Source organism: Chlorocebus sabaeus, chromosome 18 (assembly GCF_047675955.1).
Source record: "Chlorocebus sabaeus isolate Y175 chromosome 18, mChlSab1.0.hap1, whole genome shotgun sequence".
NCBI lineage: Eukaryota > Metazoa > Chordata > Mammalia > Primates > Cercopithecidae > Chlorocebus > Chlorocebus sabaeus.
Genome location: NC_132921.1, coordinates 15,011,483 through 15,018,852, shown reverse-complemented (window position 1 = coordinate 15,018,852; position 7,370 = coordinate 15,011,483). Strand labels below are relative to the sequence as shown.

At 34.4% G+C, this 7,370-nt stretch overlaps 1 pseudogene; it reads left to right on the top strand.

Annotated features, from left to right (window-relative positions):
• The first annotated feature begins 4,367 nt into the window (after nucleotides 1–4,367).
• LOC119620546 (U6atac minor spliceosomal RNA) lies at nucleotides 4,368–4,480 on the top strand (annotated as a pseudogene).
• Nucleotides 4,481–7,370: the final 2,890 nt, after the last annotated feature.

Below are 7,370 nucleotides of genomic sequence, written 5' to 3'. Positions count from 1 at the left end.
TGGAGCTTGCAGTGAGCTGAGATTGCACCACTGCACTCCAGCCTGAGCAACAGAGCGAGACTCAGTCTCAAAAAAAAAAAAAAAAAAAAAAAAAAAAAAAAAAAAAAAAAAACAGAAAGAAAGAAATATTACAATTTTAGTTTTTGCAGATAAAATTTACTAATGGATTCCAAAATTGGTAAGTGAGAGTTTGAACAGAGATATACTTTTACATATTCTGAAAGTATCTTCCTCAGGTTATTTATTTATTGATTTCAAAGGTATATATTGTAATTCTACAGGGGCAAAACCCAGCAGACACGATACTTACACAAATAATGAAGGTTAACAATAATAAGATATAGCAACATCATGTTCTCCTGACATGAGAGGGGGAAAAGAAGACAAAGCTTTAATCTAATAATGAGAACAAATCTGACAAACCAAAATTGAAAAATGTTCTATAAAATAATTAACTGGGCCCAGTGGCTCAGTTCTATAATCGCAGCACTTTGGGAGGCCGAGGTGGGTGGATCGCCTGTGGTCAGGAACTTGAGGCCAGCCTGGCCAACATAGTGAAACCTTGTCTCTACTAAAAATACAAAAATGAGCCAACTGTGGTGGCACACGCTTCTCATCCTAGCTACTTGGGAGGCTGATGCAGGAGAGTCGCTTGAACCCAGGAGGCGGAGGTTGCAGTGAGCACTCCAGCCTTGGTGACAGAGTGAGACTCTGTCTCAAAAAAATAAAAATAAAAAATAAAATAATTAACCACTTATCTGGGAAAGTCTCAAGATCATAAAAGAAGAAAGACCAAGGAACTGCCACAAATTGAAGGAGACTAAGAAGATATGAAAACTAAATGCAGTCTTCCTTTGGCATAAATGGGGGATTGGCTCCAGGAACCCCAAAGATACCAAAATTGCAAATGTTCAAGTCCCTAATATAAAGTAGTGTAATATTTGCATAAAACCAATGCACACTCTCCCACATATTTTAAATCAGCTCTAAATTATTTGTAATAAATAACACAATGTAAATGGTCTGTAAATAGTTGTTATATGGTATTGTTTTTTTAATTTGGATTTTTTATTATTGTATTGCTCTTTTTTATTGTTTTTTCTTCTACATATTTTTGACTTTCAGCTGATTGAATCCATGAATGAAGAACCCATGGATATAGATCATTGACTGTACAATGTGTGATTCCAGATTGGATAAATTAAAGTAAAAAGACATTCATTTTAAAATCACATAAATTCTGAATAAAATCTCTACATTAGTTACTGGTATTCTACCAACTGTAATTTTTAAGTTTTGGCAATAGTATCAAGGTTATGGAAATATTAGCATTAGGAAAACCTAGATGAAGGCAATCCAGGGATTCTCTGTGTTATTCTTGTAATTCTTCTTTAAGTCTAAAATTATTTGAAAATGAAATTTTTAAAGTATATATTTTGTAAACTCAATGGAGTAATAAATATATTAGATTCACTGCTTATATGAATCTATGAAGATATCTCTAACATGGAATACATTATATTATGATACATCTCAGCTTTTTGTTACTACCTCTCACTAAAATAAACAACCTTTGAGGGTTATGGAGGTGTTTGGTACTTTCATACCATTTAAACAGATGGATTAATAACTAAGTAAATGAATAAACTGATGCTTGTGCAAGAATCTAAATTTTCTGACATGCTATAATAATCTTAGTAGTCTAGAAAACAAATTCTAAAGAAGCAAGTGCTATCATGTAATTACAGGGTCCACATTTTCATATATATTCTACTTATAAAACATAGCTACTATATTGCTGATTAAAGAAAGCCCCTTCTGTAATAGAAGTTTGAACAGAGTTTGAAATGGAAGAGCAAAATGTATTTGCCAATGAGTAAAAGAGGAAATAAGTGCCATCAAGCCTACCTGATTAGCTGAATCAGCCTAGTAATCAGTGGGGGTGACATGTCAGTCAGATTACCCCGAAGGACTTCTGAAAAGAAGATTCACTGTCTCCTTGTCCTGGAGACAAGCAAATGTCTAGTGGGTGGCAATAACAAAAACTCAAACAATAATTTAATTTGCAGTAATTTTTTTGCCAATGAAAATTTTCTGTAAATAAAATGGTCATCTCATCATGTAGCTGAATGCCCTTTCACAGAATTTGTTTAAAACAGTTTGGGTTCTTAATTGAGAGCTGAACAATGAGAACCCATGGACACAGGGAGGGGAATAACACACATTGGGGCTTGTGGGAGTTGTGGGGTTGGGGGAGGGAGAGCATTAGGAAAAATAGCTAATGCATGCAGGGCTTAATACCTAGGTGACGCGTTAATAGGTGTGGCAAACCATCATCGCACACATTTACCTATGCAACAAACCTGCGTATTCTGTACTTGTACCCAGAACCTAATAACTTGTTTTAAAGGAGCACTCTACGAGCACTCAAAGCCCCTATGAGTTAGCCTCAGTTTGGCTGCATGGATGGCTCCCTGAAGTCACTTTGCTGCCGTTGTTAGGCAACACCTAGGCAGGTCCTCCTCAGTTCCCTCCCAAGACAGATTTGGTGAAAAAACAACCAAACAAAAAATTCTGGGCAACTAACTGTTTCTTAGGTGTTTCTGGATAGAACAGTAAGTAGGATTTAATTTTTTGTAAGGTCACAAAATGTTAATTTTCTATGAGTCATTTAAAGACCTAGGAAACAATCTGTAAAAATTAAACTGACCTCTGTACCATAGGTAGCCTGGAAGCATCGTGTTTCCAGGCAGGTGGAAGATTCAGGCCTCATTTAGTGCGAACCTGAAACTTCTAGTTTCAGTCTTTTCTAGACTCAACCATGCTTATTACTCTGGGTTAACAAGTGCTATTAAGTCGTATCCTCATCCTACTCTACTATCTCTCCTCCTTTTTTTGAAAATGAAAAAAAACCAAAAGGCAATTTTGTTTAGCAAATATATAGATAAAAAGCCTGTCAGAAATAACTGCTTCTATATCACTTTGTCACATCCATTCTCCTTCACCATCTAGTGCTCTCTGAGTGATAAGTCTTTTGGATAATATGCCAGTGTTTGATTCATCTTCTTAGTTTTTTTAAACCTCCTCTTATGCAGTCATTGAGCAAGTGGAGGCTCTGCTTTATGCCTAAGCTAAGCTTCTGGATACTGTAGGCATGCATCTAGGGAGATCTCCTAGATGCATCTCCCTAGATGCATGCCTAGAACATAAAATCTTCATAATCTCAAAATCTCCCCTTCGGAGGAAGGAATGGTAATGCTCATAGGTTGCCTACCTGGTTCCATACTTTTCTCCTCAAAATGTGTTTAAATAAAAACAAACAATGAATAAATAAATGAAGACAATACACACACACACATACACACACACACACGCGTGTTCTGAAATGAAAAGTCTTGTTCATCCTCACTGTACATTAAAATTTTATGCAGTTGTTCTAGTAAAATACAACAGTCATTTATTAAAACCAACTCTGCCTAACTTGTTAGAAAACTTTTATCACAGTATTAGACAAACTATTAGTAACTGAAAAAAAGTTCCAGAACCATGAATCTGTAAATAAATCCATGCCTCTCCAAATGTGTCTGGAAGAAATTATGTTCAAAAACTATTTCAGTAATATAGTTTTGTTGCATAAATATTTCATGACTAAAAATGTAATATCCTATTTAAAAAGATGAAACATAAATATGAGAAGGAAATTATAAATTTTAGACTGCAAACTGGTTAAAAACTGGGTCTGTGGCCATTATTAGTAAGTTCTATGTACTTAGCATATGGTATCAGGCAAAAATTATACCTCATCATGTCAGGAGATTGCTAACAACACCTGATATAAAATACCAGTACACCAGTATAACATCACAAACATCTCTGAAAACTCAAACTTCCCTTTCTGGAGAAGGAGAGCATATAGATTCCAGAGTTATAAGATTTATCTAGAGTATCTCAAAAAATAACATTTTACAAGATCGATTTTTTAATTAATAATCGTGTTTTAGGAGCATTGTTTGTGAAAGTTTATAAAGCTCCCTTTTGGAAAATGCATAGGTGATTAATTCATGGCCTCAGCCCTCAAAAAGAAGCTCAAAATCTGGTGATCACACAGAGAAGATAGAAGTAACTTAAATCCACAGAGATTAAAAACAAAATCTGAGGTGGAGATAAAACTCACAGGATATAGTGTGGATACAGAACTAATCGGACCAGTTTGAAACTGACATGTGATTATTTTGAATGTTTGGTGGCTTGTTTTCTATCTTAGAATTCATATTTTTTGTTGGTTTTTTTGTTTAATAGTGAGTTGCTTACCTCTGAGTAGATGGGAATTGGAGGGTCCATTTGAATTTTCTCAGAGACCCATTTTGATGTCTGAAGAAAGAATGGGAAGTTTGTATTTCCTTTTAAATGGATGGAATGTGCACATGTGAAAACACAGAATGTTTGTGCATCACCTGAGGTATCTTAGCATCAAATTGTACTGGATTGAACAAGACTACTGCCCCCATCACCCGACAAAATATCAGATAATGTCTATTTAGTACTTGATTGTATTTTCCTTCACCACCTAAGAGATTAAAGTGATGAGGATTTCACTATAATAGATAAGTTTATGTCAGCATTTCAATTATAATCCTATACCGTAATGGTTTATGACTAGTCATAAAATGTCCTTTCCTGAGGGAGAAAAAGAACAACAACCTGTCTTATAAGGTCCCAGAAACAGGGGAACTATTTTTAAAAACTGATTTTCAAAAGTTGGTTATTTTAGTCACCTTTAAAATAATGTTTTAAGGACACTTTCTATTCAAGAATCTCCAAAAGGGATTGGCTTAATATTCACTGAACCTTAGCTGTAGAATAATCACTTAAACATGGGTTTATTGCCAATGTCAATATTCTTTAATTTTTACAATAATTAAAGTTTAAAGTCCGATTTCAAAGATATTCTGTGTAATTACGCTGGGAATGATCATTTTAATATATTTTTAAAAATCTTCTGAATATAAAAGAAACTGAGGAAAACATCCAACATCTAATTCCTTAATGTTATATTTCAACTATCTGTATTATAGATAACAAGTTTCCTAATATTAATTTTCTGCATACATTTTATTATCATTACTTAAATTACTAAAAATAGATAGTGTGTAACACAGACTTTTACCTTGTCCAAAAAGTGGTCTGGACTTTGCCTTTGACTTCTGGAAGGCAATCTGCAGTCCTTTGGAACATCATGCCTGATAGGAGCATCTTTATTTCTCTGGGTGCCTTGAGCCAGCCACATAGATAGCAACAATGTTAGAGTGAGGGATCTGAACACACCAACAATATGATATAGGTTAGAGGCTCTGGTATAAGATCCCATGATATAAATTGACCTCTAGAGAAGCTGAAGCTGGAGAGAAACCATGTGGGCAATCACTCACACCTATGTGATGAGGCACCAACAACTCCTTCGGACAACAAGTCCCTGGTGAGCTTCCCTGGTTAGCAATACAAAGAGTGTCTGTATAATCACACAGCAAAAGGACAACTGAAAGCTCTCCATTTGATATGCTTCAGGACTCTGCCCATGTGTCTTTTCTCTTGGCTGATTTTAATCTGTATCCTTTCCCTATAGTAAATCATAACCACAAGTATAACAGTTCTCAGTAAGGTCAATGAGTTCTTCTAGGAAGTTACTGAAATTAAGAATGTTTTGGGGAAATTATTGAGTCAGGAATTGTTTCAAAAGGGAAAGAGTTCTTGCGTGAACTGTTTCCTCTAATTTCACAGTTAGCTAACATTTCCCAGGCACTTTACCAATATTTATAGTATATCAAAGAAATATCTTTCTTGCATTGAAAGTTACCTCACAGTTTGTAGACTCACAACTTGAAAAAGAAAGAAATGAGCAAAAATTCCTATAAAGAATCCTACTGTTTTTTTTTTCTCCATGTGTTAACTACAAACTCTACATGTAGTCTTCTAATATAAGCAACAGAAACAATAGTGTATCTTCAAAAATTGACCTCATTTGTTTTAGTATTTCTATGACTGAATAGGAGTAAGCAGCATATACAACAGTAGAATTTTTCTGAATTTCTCCTTTGCTAATGTTCAGAACCTTCTAGTTTTTCTTTAGCAAATTAAATTATTTAGATACGTCAGATACTAGATACAGAGAACTGTGGCTTTATAGAAATGAAGATAGTCATAAAGTACTGATCTTGGCTCTTCTAAAATGAAACCTAAATTATTTGTCTAGTCATTTTACTTTGGTGTGATATAAATTCTTTTGCACTGACAATCATGTAGGAATTATTGATTTGCTTGCTTACCTTTCACATGAGATTGAGAATGTTATGAGAATAGGATCTATTCATTTAATCATCTATATTCGGTACTCTAGTACAATGTCAGAAAAAAAATCTGACATTTTATAAATATTTATTGAACGAATGGATAAACTAAAACTTGCAATATCCTGAGTATATTACCTACTGGTACATCTATTGAGAGCAAACCAATTCTCCTTCATAGAATTTGTTCTCTTTCTTGTCTATTATGATATGTTTTCTTCTCTTATTAAACACACATACGTGTGTGTGTATATATACACAAACACACATAAAAGTGTGTGCATATATTTCCCTTATAATAGATATATATATATAGGCCGGGTGCGGTAGCTCATGCCTGTAATCCCAGCAATTTGGGAGGTGGAGGCGAGAAGATCATCTGAAGTCAGGATTTTGAGACCAGCCTGGCCAACATGGCAAAACCTCGTCTCTTTTTGTATTTTTTTGTAAAAATAAAAAACAATTAGCCAGGTGTGTTAGCACGCATCTGTAATCCCAGCTACTCAGGAGGCTGAGGCATGAGAATCGCTTGAACCTGGGAGGTGGAGGTTTCAGTGAGCTGAGATCGCACCACTGCACTCTGGCCTCGGGGACAGAGTGAGACTCCATCTCAATAAAATAATAATAATAATCATAACAATAACAAATACATATATTTTTACTATGATACATCTTTTAGTGTCCTCTCACTTATCCTCTGTTTTCTATCTTCTTTATATGAACTATTTTCCCCTAAGGAACCAGGTATGTTTATTCTGTCTTTAGTTTTAATTCAAGTTAGTTTTTAAAATTACATTTAAATGTGTTTAAATAACTTAAAAATGTAACCATAGGAAAAATGGAGAAACTCCTTACTATTTTCTTCTCTAATTTCCCAAATTTTAATTGCCATAATCTATAAATTTAAAATTATTTTCATCATTTCTGGTCTCATTCTATGTACACGATTGTTATCCTAATGTTGGCCCTTCATTGTATATTCGTATCTTTGTTTTTTCAACATTCCGTTCATCTTTTAGGCCAATA